Source organism: Ciconia boyciana, chromosome 8 (genome assembly GCF_034638445.1).
Source record: "Ciconia boyciana chromosome 8, ASM3463844v1, whole genome shotgun sequence".
NCBI classification, from domain to species: Eukaryota; Metazoa; Chordata; class Aves; order Ciconiiformes; family Ciconiidae; genus Ciconia; species Ciconia boyciana.
In genome coordinates, this window is record NC_132941.1 from 47,860,232 (window position 1) to 47,874,069 (window position 13,838).

Consider the following 13,838-nt stretch of genomic DNA (forward strand, 5'->3'; position numbering starts at 1 on the left):
AACTGATGACATGACCTATAACAAGATACTAATTTCCTGAATCTGCAGCTGTACGTACAAGAAAGAAAAAGCACTGAAGTTCCCCTTTCAATAGCAGAAGACTTTGCATTGTGCTTCCTAGTTCCGGTGCTTCTTTTTAACAATACTGGTAAAATATTATCGCCTTATTAATTTAATTTGGCTTGGAATGTCTGTTTATTAGATTACTCCAGTATGTGTTCAAAGTCCCCAAAACAGAAATTATTACTTTTCTTTGGGATGTAAAGTGTTCTGGGATTATCTGTTTACTTAAGTTTCTTAGAATTTTTCAGATTACTTTTTGCATTGTGTTACATCTATTAAAATCTTTGTGTACTAACAAAACACATTAAAGTAATAGAATCCAAAAATTAAATATTCTGAAGATAGATTTCAGTGCTAGTTACTACTGATCAGATCTGACAGACAGATAAATTCTGTACGCCACAAAAAAGTAGTTGATCTTGAGATAAAAGTCTTGAGTCATTCTTAGAGAAGCATCACCGCTAATTAAAGCAAGTGCAATTATATTTATTTCCTCCTTCAAGAAGAAGAATGGAATATGTAAGAAACCAGGCTCTTGATTAATTTCATAATGAAAACACAGTTCTTTTTTCAGATGGAAGATCAGCTCTTAAATAGCCAATGTGTGGATTGAATGAAGTTAAAGATGTTTCTTTCTTTCATGGTTTTATAAAATTGTTATTTACTTTTTTGACGAATCATCAGTACTAGCTGCAGAGACAAAAGATCCTTTATATGATATAAATGATATTTTGACTAAGTACTCTTGGTTGATTCTGGCTGTAGAATTTCCCTGCATACAAAGTGATTTTGAAGAGCTGCTTAATCAAACCAATATTTTTCAGCTTTCCATTGAAACTCTTTTGATATATCATAGATAAAGTAAATTTTCATGCTTTCATCCCAAATACATATTTACCAAAATTTGCAAGTGTTTTGTGCGGACAGTGATCACAGAATGCAAATAGATTTATTTGAAATAATGTACTCAGTGACAGTTGGTGCCTCACACAGGCAAGTGTTTAAAATCTACTATTGATGTGTAACTTTTGTGTATTCATTGCTGAAAAGTGAGAACATAAATTTACATGGGATTAGTCTACAATTCAAAATTTCCATTAACTGCAGAGGAGCTTTTGCAGTGAATTCAGTGTGATGCTGGATGAAACCAGTGACAAACTTGTAACTTTTCTATAAATCTGGCTTCTCAAGGTACTATAGCTCTTATTATGTGAACTAATACAATAGGGAAAAACACAAAACTAGTGGGCATACAAGCCCTTCTTCAGGTCTCAAACAATAGCAGCAAACCTTGAACTAAGGGTGCGGTTTCAGAAGACATCCATAGGCACCTCTATTGAACATGGGAAGTGCTGCTGCTATCTCTTATGCTGTCTGAGCCCTGGCAGTCATTGAACCCCCAATAAATTAAGTTTAACTAACCCAGTAAGAAACTACTAAAAACAAGTTTTCTGCTGGGCTAGTGTGTTAAACAGACTTACAGATGGATCAACAAGCTCCAGAGTGATGCTTCCCTTTTTTGGTTTGCTGTTCAGTTAACTGTAGATTTAGGACAAGTTGGGAATAGTTGCTTTGAGTTTGTTGTAAGGATGGCAATCAAATAGCTAGTTTGAGGGAAAAGTGTGGTTATCACCTGTAAAACAAAGGGGATGTTAGTATAGGGAGAAATTGTGAGGTAGTGCTCCATCATGGGCAGAAAGAAAACGGGTCATTGCCACCAGAACACTGAAGGCTTAGCTCGAGTGTCATCATGCGGTAGAGGCAGTATCTCCAGTAAGTCTATAATTTTTGATATCTAGAAGATGTATGAATCCTCATTTCCAGATTTGACTTGGTGATCAGGACTGAGAAGTGAGAGGTGGAATTTTCTGACGAAAAATGTTCTCATGGAATTAATTCTGGCACTTAGAGGTCTTGCTAATACATGTGTAATTACATTGACAGAAGAACAGCATGAATAGAACAGTGTACATTAAGAAAGCAGTTCTTTAATATTTATTTAAGGTAATCTCTGGTCTTCCTTTCTTGGATACTTACTAGGCTGCTGCACTAGAAGGGGGTTTGGGTCACAGAGACATGAGTTGTGGGAGCAAGTTCAATGTTTTCTGGTTCTGGACTACTAGGTGCAGACTCTGCATCTGACTTCTTTCTTGGCGGTGGAGAACCCTCCCCTCTTCCCCTATCTAGCTGTCCTATACCTAGATTTCTCAAGCACCTCTGATATATAAAGAATATTTGCAAAGATCTGCCAAACATTGGGTCTTTGGATTTACAGTTTCCATCTTTTTGGAGGGGGTAATATGTGATAACACTGACAGGTAATGTGCTGACTGAAAAGAAATTTCCTACCAGTGATGATAGCTGCTTACCATGTAATTTTTTACTGTATGTTTTCAAAGGAATTGTCTTGGGTCTCATGAATCCAAGGTCTCACGAATCCATAGAAATACAAATAATTTAGAACTTTAGCCTTAGCTGATGAAAACTGCTGTAACTTAAACTTCAGTTGATCCATTTGACTTTATGCCAATATTGAATATGCCTGTAGATAGAGGAAAGCCTAACCACAAGTACTGCTTGTACTTACCATAGTTAAGTTACCATAGACCTTTCCTTGAATTGCTTATAAAATTGTCAGTTATTAAATAATTCCAAGAACAAGATTAGGGAAAAGTTGTCATTTTGCCCAGTTAAACAAATTTTTGTAACCTTTTCATTAAGCCAGGACTTCGAATTTGGCTTAATTATTGCCCTTGTATTATGAATTTATTTTTTCCTGTTCTTGTGAAAATAGAACAGTGTTTGATCTAAGGATAAGCCTTTGAAAAAAAAATCTAAGTTTATATATGTTCTTAGAAGAGGCTGGTGAGAGTTTGGCAGTGGTATTTTTCAAAGACAGCATCTGTAGCCAGGTAGTTGAGTAGAACTTTCCCTGTCATTGTTCCTTCTTGAATCCCAATGTGGACTCCGATACAAATATTAAAAAGGAGGAGAATAGCTCTGCTTTAACTGTTAGAGGCACAGACGTCATGAAGGAGAAAGAAGAGGTGACTGCTCTGCAGAGGAGTGAGAATTGCAAGTGGCTTCTGTTTGCTAGTATCGGAGGGTAAAGGAAGTTAGGAAACCATTAGGAGGGTCTAGGCACAGGGAAATGTGGAGATGGATGTTGGGTGATCTGGAAGGGTCCCCTGCTCAGGGGAGGGTAGGGGATCCAAAACCAGTAGAGAGCATACTTCCTAAGCCTCTTCTTTCCTCTGCTATCAGCAAATAGCAGAGAGAACAACAGGCAAAGAACGTCTCTTCCTTCAGTGCTTGCCGGTTTGGCATTGATTCTGTTTATTCATACACGTGAGGTCTGTTTGGCAGGTACAGAAGGCAAGCTGCTGACAACTTACACTGCACAGAGTCATACTGACTCTGCAGTAGAATTCCTGTATTTTGGGCATGGTTAAGTATAAAAATTAGACTGTTCTAATATAGCTATTTTAAGGCTAAAGGGCTAAAATGTTAGGACATTTCTTATTTTAGGCTGTTGGTGTGACCATAATTTATCCATTGTAGAGCTCTTCAATTCTGTTCTTAAAAGGCTTTCTCCCCATCACCCCCTTGTTCACTGCACAGTTGTAAAGTGTTTGGGGATTTATTAGTAGGAGTTGTCTGCAGTAGAGTGCAGAATAGGTGCAGAGAGAAAGAATGGTCTCAGCTTAGGGAAGTTGAATGCTGCCTTGGAGGACTAGTTTCTGCCCATCTTGAATGTTAAATGACTGTTTTATGCTGGGTAGGTAATATAGGTCAGAGGTTCACAGATGGGCCTTCATTTTTTAACATTTGTGAGACACATGTAGCTGAATTTGCCAGTGTTCTGACATCACCAGTGCAGCTAAAATCATGTCAAACTGAGCTGTTTACTGTTAAGAGTCGTGAGTGTCCTGAAAAATAGAACCCTAAAAGTTACATTAGGTGTATGGAACTAAAGAGTACTTGGGACAGTTTGGACCTAGACATCTATGTCTCCTGCTTCTGTATCAGTAAATTATGGCTAATAGGTTGAATAGGTTGTGGAGAAGATTCTTTTTTACTATTTGGGGAACATTGAAATACTAGAGGAATGAGTGGGCATGCGTGTGTGTGATATCAAACACCTGGCAGTAAAATAAAAAAAAAGCATAACTGCCTTTTATACTAGATTGTTTAGTAGGAAATATACATTCATAGTAGTAAAACCAGTGTTACCATTCACATATGCAAAGGCACAGATTTTTTTCTTCAACTCTTTTGGAGTCTGTCATTTTTACGGAAGTTATACTAATCTCGGGAGGCCCCATCTAGATATGCAGTTCTGTTGAGTTTGGTTTCATGGAGATGTATAAGAGATCCGTTTTGTCTAAAGGTTGTGTATTTAGACAAAGGAATGTAATAGAGAAATTGGGTTCAGGGAGAGGCACTAGTCATACAGGTATATTTTTCCATAACGTACTTGTGTGTGCTGCTTGGAGGTACAAAGGTGCTATTTTATTCCTTGAACTAAATATGCATTGGGGCACATCTATGTGATTTTAAGCAGATGTAAGCTCCTGCTGCCTGAGCTTGAAGAAACCGTGAAGATATCTCTCTATGGTTAGTGTAATATCAAGAGAGTATATTAGCTGTGGCTCAGTGCCATGGTAACACCAGAGTATGGTTTCTAGTCAGCTTACAGCACAGGCATATCTGACTGCTAGTAGACTGGGCTTGCAACTTTTCTTGTCATTAAAAGAAACAAGATTCATTAAAAATCCTTTATGAAAACAAGCAAACTGTTTTTTAGGAAGCTGTGACAGTGATCTTATGGATGAGTTCTGAATATGGCGTTTGCAGGAAGAGAGGCAGAGTTTAGGAAAGAACTAGTGTAACTGTAGAATAATAGAGAGAAGCCCACAATACTTAAACCTGGACAATGCAGAACCTTCTCTTCTTTTATACCTCAGTGAGTGGGATGTTATTGATCCTGCTTACTGGAGTGGGTGAGATTTACGTTGTTCACAGCAATTAACCTACACATTCCTTGAAAGTGGCGTTTGAGAGGTAAATGTTGATTCCTGTGCTTTCCTGCCAGTAAGAAAAGCATAAACATTGCTGAGCATCCTGTATTGATAGATGTCTCAGGAGCTTGTGCTGCAGGAGCTCTTTGTAGGTCAGAGTAGATCGGACAACTTAGTGTGATATTGCTCTAAAAGTTAGTGGTAAAATGTTGGCATTAATGATTGTGACTATTCAGTCAGTTATCTGACAGGAGCGTTACACGAAGTGTTACATTGCGTCCTGTATGTTAATTTAGCTGCTAAACTATAGTAACTTTTCTTTTTAATCACTCATTTCTATGCCTCTTGTGGGCTGCACAGGTTTAAATAGTGGCTAAAAAACCTGATACTCCAGCATTGCTCATTTTATCATGTTATTATGAGCAACGCTCACTTGGAAGTCACCAGCTCTGCATGCATCAGTCCCTGGACCTATACCAAATACAGGAAAACAGTGATTCTATATAAGCTATATAGCTAAACAGGGCAGGGAAATCCAACTGCTGACTGTGCAGTTGCTGCTCTTGCTCCACCATGAACCAAAATTAACTAGTGTAGTATACCCAGAAACAGAGCATAGAGCAGGAGCTCCAGAACTTTTTTGAGTGCTACTAACATAAGAAGAAAGCTCTGTCATAGAATAGTTGCTTTAGCAGCTTGTACTTTTTTTTGGACCATGCACAGATACAGGAGGAGATGTTTAGGCTGTATTCCTTCTCTAGAGGAAAGGCAGTAGATCAGATCTTTGCAGGGTACCAGTTTGAAGTACGTTCATAGTTAGGAGGTCCCTGTAGGAGTGAGCTGCATTGCAATTACCTGCACAAGAGACTACTGGGCATAACGACTAAGAGTCTTTTCCAAAGTTCTTTTCCTGTGAGCAAGTAGGTGCTAAATATTTTTAGTTTGAGTGGCTGGAGTTGCTGTCTATGTAAACGTATGTTTGCAGTCTTTTGTTTTTTATGTCTTATGCTTGTGCTTTTCTCTGCAACAGTTTTGTTTCTGAGTTAGCAAGGTTTTGTATTCAGGGTTTATTTTTACAGGTTTTATTTTTCATTGTCTCTTTTTTTTTTTTCTTTGCATGTACCTGCTTATCTTGCAAGCACAAGGAACTGATCAAAACTCCAGGTAGAAGATAAATTCCAGAATAAGAAGAAACTTGCGTACACTGAAAAGAAATCACAGAAGGATTGTGGAGAAGAATCTAGAGTACAAGTTCTGGTATGATATTCTAAATATTTTCCTTGGAATTCAGGTCACTGTCTGCTCTGGAAGACAAACCTCACTTAGTATAGAGTATAGCATGTAAAATAGTTCCACTGCATCTGTGCTGGCCAGGCAAAGATTACTTCTTACCAGAAAAACTATGTTTAAATGGGTTCAGACTAGCATAGTTCCTACTCTGTTTTACATGGTATCCACTAAGATGTTTTTCATGCTTTATCCAAATGTTGAAGTGTCTTATATGTAAAAAAACTTTTGTATGAAAACTAGCCACAAAGTCAGGACAACTTTCTAGTACTAGATTTTTTTGCCATTGTTAAAAATGTTTTGAATATGACTTTTGTCCTCAAGATACCAGAAGGAAAACCATATGTAAATACTCTTGAGATGCATTCTTCCATCTCGCAATATGAAGTAAAAAGGCAATTCATTTTCTTAATACTGAAGATGTTGAAATCTTCCACGCATTTAAATAACACTCTATCAGTATTCATGTAGAGAATACCTTGATCTATTTCTGACTCCATATTTCCACTGAAGGCACTGGCAAACATTCCTGCTAATTTAAGGGGCCACAATTTGAATCCTTTATAGTTACTGTCAAAATTCTGAATTTAGACCTGTGAATTTGCACAAAGCAAGAAAAAAAAGGTCTTTCCCTTGAAATCAGATTGTGTTTAAAACCCTAGAAAGTTTATTTAAATTTAGAAAACCTTAATTGCTCTTTTTTCACTTCTGTAACATTAAATTTGCATTTTTTTGAGGAGTAATTCTTTCCAGAATTTGGCTATGTAAAAGCTCGTCAGGCTAAAACCAGGTATACTTGCATTACAAGTTGACTGGCTGGAACCCGTCACCTAATCCTAGAGAAATGGCTTGATTATTTTTAGTCTTATGTAGATGGACTTACTGGTACAATTTCAAAAGCTTTCTCTTTGTAAGTGCAAGACAGAAGGCTGGAAGGTCGCCATGTATGTTTTCTAGGCCCATATCCTAGGTGCTGTTATATAAAAACACCCATTTAGTGCCCACTGAACTGACATTCAAGTTATGATCTCACTGTTGCTAAGTACCGACTTCAGCTGGTATAAAATGCTGCAGCTAGAAGTTTGTTAGTTCTGTGTTTAGGGGGACCAGAAGAAAGGACAGGGAGCAGAGAGAGGAGAAACTCATTACAGAAGTAGTTTAACTAGATGACACAAAACCTTGAATAAGGACCAGTGCATCAGCAAAAATGAAATGGAGATATAATCTGGCAATACTCTTAAGGTAATATAATTGTGATTTCCCTACAATACACATTTAATTCAAATGTTAGACTAGAGTACAGCTTAATTGTGAATCAAAAAAGCATCACAAAGGAGATGGAAGCCAATAATGCACACAGGGGGGCTAGGCATTCATATCCTACCAACTCTTTCCTTGCTTGAAACTGCAGAAATAAGTATGCGATGTTTAGGTGTTCATGAGGGAAACAGCAGAAAAAAACCCATGGGGGTAATTCTAAAATCAATATATTCCATATAAATGTAATTAAGCATTTAGATGAGTTCACATAGAAGTCTCATACACTTCCATGGGCATATTCCAGATCTCTCAAAGATCTGAGATAATAAAATAGGAGAATGGGATAAATACCAAAAGAGAAATCACTATGTAGAAACTATTTGTAGGTTCTATTTACAGAGTGCCTTATTCTTCCCTCACAAAGCACAGACTTCTAAAAGAGTTTTGAAGGGTCATGGTATAATCAGCTGCCAGTGTCAAGGGAAGACAAAAGAATGAAGGTAGTCTTGGATGAATGGGCAGGGGGAATATCAAGCAGTTGTTGAATTACATTGCTTCTGTGGTTGTTAATGCTGTGATCACTACTCAAATACTGAACTTGGTTCTGGCAATTGCACTTCAAGGAGGATGCAGAAAAATTGGAAAGGGTACATAGAAGACCTAAAAGAATGATACAGGACTTGGGACCCATGCTATATCATGAAAGACCAGAGGCACGGCTTAGTAAAAGTAAAGCTAAAGTGGCACTTCCAGCCAGTAATCAAACCATCCCTTAATATTATCTTTGGTAAACTAAATGGAAACGTTTGAGATAAAGTAACTGATCTTCAAAACCAGATTGTTCAGTCTTGCAGATTAAAAGAAAATCAAATGACTGTAGTTTAGCAAATGAGGTAATAAAAAACAGACTAATTCAGACTACAATTAAGGATTTATTATTATTATTATTTTTTTACTAATTGGAACTAATAATGATCGTGGTAGATTCTTCGGTGCTGGTAATCTTGAAAATTAAGAAGGATGATTTGGTCAAAGTAATCTGTTGAACTTCAGGTGGAAATTAATACAAGTCCTATGGTTTGTATTTTTTTTTAATGCAGCTCAGACTACATGATCACAGTGATCTTTTCTGACTTAATATGTATTACAGTAAAAGTTGTGCAGTTGGTCTTTACTGTAACATTTGGATGTTTAATTATACACAGCCCTGGCAGAGAATGTTCTGCATGCGATTACCTGAAATTCTCCAGAATTCAGGTTGCTAATTCAGTAAAAGCAGAATAGAGGCACATGTATATCGAGAAGGCGGTAGGATGCTATTAGAGAGATGACGTGTTTTCAAGAACAGCATATCTAGTGTGGTTTGTCAGCACTTTATAAAGGCATAACAGGGTCCCTTGTAAAATACCTGGCTATTTAAATTTTAAATGACCTTTTATCTTCCTTTGTGGTGGGTAGTATTCAAAAAGTATATGGAAAGTAAAGCAACAGCTAGCCCTGTACCTCTGCAAAAGATAGCCCTTGGATACAAGGGAGAGCTATGTACTGTATTTGCATAACATGTTGGTCTCAAAGTAGATTAGATATCTGCTTGGCCATTTGGTTTTCTGTAAAAATACTGTTCCCTATTTGTTCTGTATTAAACCCTTCTCCATTTATATTTTTATGCTCTTTAAAAATAAACGTAGAAAAGATGTGTTGTTTTAACAACTGATAAAAGCAAACTAGCTATGGTGCAGAATGGTCCAAGATCAGCGTTTCCAGAAGAGTTCTTTCTGAAAGAAGAAAGCCAGACTTGAGTGAAAGTCTCATATTTATTTTTCAAATAATAAGGTTAGAGAAAATAAATATTGCATGGAAGTGTATGCCCTAGCTTCCCTAAGGTAACACAAGGGTGTATGTTCTGTAAGTAGAACTAACAGATGCTTAGGAATCCTAAGTCATCAGGATTCCTATCTTTCAGGCTTCTTCTCTTCATTTTGGCAAATTTTTTCATACCATTGCTAGAAAATAAGTATTTTGTTATAACTGATAAACAGCCATGTTAATAACCACATTCTTTAAGTCATCTTTGTACTATATTCCAGTGGTGTGCAAGAAGGAGCTTTGCCTCAGATGCACACTAATCTTTAAGCCCCTGTAAGAGATACTCAGTTTGCTGTAACAAGTAGATTACACTAGTTCTGCAGTGCACTTCAGTGTTCATAGCATTTTTCGTATGTGTGACAGTGATGCAGTATTTATTTTAAGAGTTAAAAGCCACAGGTTCAAATCCCCCTAAAGTCAATAGGGAAAATTGCTTGCAATGACTTCTAACTTATAGCCTGTACATTTTGATTTCTATTTTACCCATAAAATTTCTGTATGAAAATCTACTGCTAAGAGGTTTTTTATTTTTGATGTAATACAGCATTTTCGTGCTCAGTGAGGGGACATTAAGAATATTCACTAATACAAATAATACTTTACTGTGAGTGCAGTAACAGTAACAAGTATCAGTGAGATGGCACCCAAAAATACTATCATTTGTATCTAGTATATTCCCATTCTAAAAATAAGTCAATATCTTGATATAAATATTTATCTGTTATGACGTCATGTCATTATTCTGTATGGCTTCTTACACTGTGTTTATTGCCATATAAATGAAACATCTTCCAGCAGTGTATTAAACAACAAGCCTAACATCTGTCACATGCTTTTAACACATCCTCTCCCCAAGAAGAGAAGCATGTGCAGTAGATGGCCATGTTTTGGTAGACTTTCTGTGTTTATTTTGGGGCAAGTATGTTGAAAGTGTTTATGTTGACAACACATAATCAATGTATAGTGTTACACAAAATTATTCTCATATAGCTGATTGACCTATAGGCAAACTACAGACTGAGCTGGTACTGCCTGGGTAAGTAGTTCATCTGGCACCCAGCCCACTCCCACATTCTTTCCATCGCTCAGAGGTGTCAATCATGTCATACAATGCACATCTCTATCTGGCCATGGAGAAATGGGACAGCACACATCTGGTTGTAACACAAATACAGGCTTAGTCATGTCACAACTGTGCATAAACCCTCAATACATACTCACACATCACCGGACAACACAACAGAAAGGTTGGACATTACTAATTTTGTTGATTATGTTATTTTTGTGGGTTAGCCCCGGTAGGCAGCTAAGCACCACAAGCAGCTAAGCACCACAAGCTGCTCGCTCACTCACCCCCTGACTCCCGTGGGACGGGGGAAAAGTAAAGGAAGAGTAAAAGCAATAAAACTTGGGGGTCAAGATAAAAAACCCAAGTGTTTAATAAGTGAAGGATAAGTGGAAGGTGAGAGAAAGGAAAGAAAACAAAACAAGTGAGGCAAAGGCAATCATTCTCCACGTCCCACAGGCAGACTGATGCCCAGCCAGTTCCCAAGCAAAAGACAGCTAACCTCCCTAAACCCCCCTCTTTTCCCTTTTTATGGCTGAGCATGATGTTATATGGCATGGAACATGTCTTTGGTTAGTTCAGGTCATCTGCCTGGTTGTGTCCTCTCCCAACCTATTGCGCACCCCCCAATCTTCATCGCAGTGGGTAGTGAGAAAGAGAGAAGTCCTTGATGCTGTGCGAACACTGTTCAGCAATAGATAGAACATTAGTGCATTATCAGCATTGTTTTGGTCACAAATCTAAAACACAGCACCATATGAGCTGCTATGAAGAAAGTTAACTCTATCCTAGCCAGGTCCACTACAGTTATTTAGCAGGATGACCTAGGAAGCGTTTGAGACTTAAACTATAAAAAGCTATAGATAGCATCTGAATAACGAAATATTTGTCAGGAAGGAAGACAGTCTTTTATAGATATCCTTAGTACTTTTGAACACATTTTATAGTTCTCATGGTGGGGAAGATGATGAATAATTCTAACTCAGACCAAGAAGGGAATCCACGTCAAAGATATTCAAGGTACATATTTAAGCAGTGTATCCCACTGAAGTTGCTCAAGACTTGAATGAATTGAAAAATAAGAATTTAGGTTTGTCTTGGACACAAATTTGTACTTAGGTCAGTAAGTGTTCTGTTTCATTCCTTTTACTGCAGAAAACAGACTGCTTATACAGTTGTGTGCATTGTATAATGCTCAACTTTCTCATACTAGAGTGTTTATTTTCTTGTGCAGGAGTCTTTTGGATGTTTTGCCTAAATGTCTTATGTTTCCACCTACTCCTGTCTAACATAATGCATTCCTTTTATAGAGAAATGAGTTCTGAAAGATCATATTTGACATTAGTCTCTAGTGAAACTGAAATTTTTCCTGGAATCTACTGAGAGTTTTGCAGGTTTACTAGCAGTGCTGTTTTGGGAATAGAGCAAAAAGGTTGCTGTTATTTTTGTTGACATGGAGTCTGTAGAGATGTAAGCAGTCTAGCATTCTTCATGTGAGCAGTTTTCTTTCCATAACAATGCTTGAATATTGCGTGAAAACCTTATTCTTTTCTCATCTCTGCTCACATGTCATTAGTGAAATGAGTCACTGACTCCACTGTGAAGTAGAGTTCGCTTGAATGCTTATGAAGTATGAAAGTACTTTAAACAGACTAGAAGGTACTTATAGTATCTAACCATCCTGGATTTGGGAGGTGTGAGGGAGGGACTAGAAAAAATAATGGAAATTTGGCATTTTTGTATGAGCAGTTTCTGCCTGTACAGTGGTCATCACAACCTAACCAAAGATAACGAAACATCCATGGGTTTATAATGCAATCTTTGTCGCTTCAAGACTAAGAGATATAATAGAGCAGTAGACCAGAGGACCGCTTCAGTTCTTAATAGTGTCCACATGCTTCCAGCACATTTTTTATTAGATAATGTAGTGCTGGAATTTTCTCACATAGGAATGCTTACAGGAGTTGGAAGGAGTGACACTCCTTCTTTGTTCTCCCAGAGTTATCAATGCACTGTGGACACCAGTGGTATCCTTTATTTGAGTTCTTCCCTCCTAGTTATTGGGAGATTGTGGTACTTGTGCATGTGTGGAATAAGAGTAGTTTACAAGTACACTTCTAACAATGCTGCAAAGAGTGCATTGATGGAGGTGTTATCTTTAAACCTCGCTGCAGAGTATAATATGTGTGTGTGCTTGAATCTGTAATAACATTCTTTTATTTGCAACAAAAAATACTTTAAGTTAATTACAAATATAAAGTGAGACAGTATTTCTGTTTCAGCGATTGTTAATACTAACTGCTGCTTCAGAAATGAGTGTAACTGTGCATTTTTATTTCCTTTTTAATAATGAATGTGTAGCTGTAAAACACTCTATCAGTAGTGGATATGTATTAGCCAACAACCTCTTCATCACAGCAGAGGTAAAAGTACATTTAGTTACATCATAGAGACATAAAAATAACTTGTTTCAGGAAGTCATGGAGGTACTGTGTGGGATTAGGCTGTGTAAACAGCAATATTCACATTCATGAGATGTTTGTTAGTATGAAAAAGAAAGATGAGTTGATGGATCTGATTCTTTGTCATCTTAAGTGGTCATTTACTCTTGCTTAAAACTGAATGCAAAAATACAATTAAAACACAATGTTCTGTTTCACTCCCATTTTGCAAGTGTATGAAATTATATATCTATAAATGCACAGACACATACTATATAACGCATGAAATTCTGAAGAATCTAGCTTTTTATCTTCAAATATTTTAGCTTGCAAAATGTTATACTTGCCTCCAGATGCTGAAAATTTGAGACTTACCTTTTAATTCCTTACCAATCCTGTTCCTATCCTAACTGCAGATATCTTGATTATTTTCAGGAGCTAGTATCAATAGCAATATGGGACAATATGTAGGTTAAATGTTCAATATGGCTATTTTTTTCAAAATAAAATCTCTCACCTCAGAGATTAGGTGTCTGGTTTAGTTTAAATGCATGTCAAATGAACATTCAGATGAAGAATAATGTTGTGATTAACACATTGTATTGGAGTTTGAGAGCTGGAAGTTTAATTCCTAGGCAGTTATGTCTCTCTGTGTGGCTGACATCAGAAATTTATTAGGAAAACAGGTAGAAATATTTTACTCTTTGTGTAAAGCAGGCTCAGTAATGCATTCTTTTCTTCACACAGTTTAGATTGGAGACTCTTTAGACCAGATGGACTCTCAAAGGGTATGTTTCCCCTGCAGCTGAAGGTGTATTAGCTGAATGGAAATAT

General features: G+C 37.1%; 1 protein-coding gene across 5 annotated transcripts in view; it reads left to right on the forward strand.

The window, feature by feature from the left end:
- The window catches only part of PCGF5 (polycomb group ring finger 5), a 125,065-nt gene that overhangs the window by 57,340 nt on the left and 53,887 nt on the right, over nucleotides 1–13,838 (forward strand). For all 5 annotated transcript variants that reach the window (XM_072869278.1, XM_072869283.1, XM_072869279.1 and 2 more), the window contains one exon: nucleotides 6,224–6,341. The gene's annotated coding sequence lies outside the window, so the exon portion shown is untranslated. The remainder of the gene's footprint in view (nucleotides 1–6,223; nucleotides 6,342–13,838) is intronic.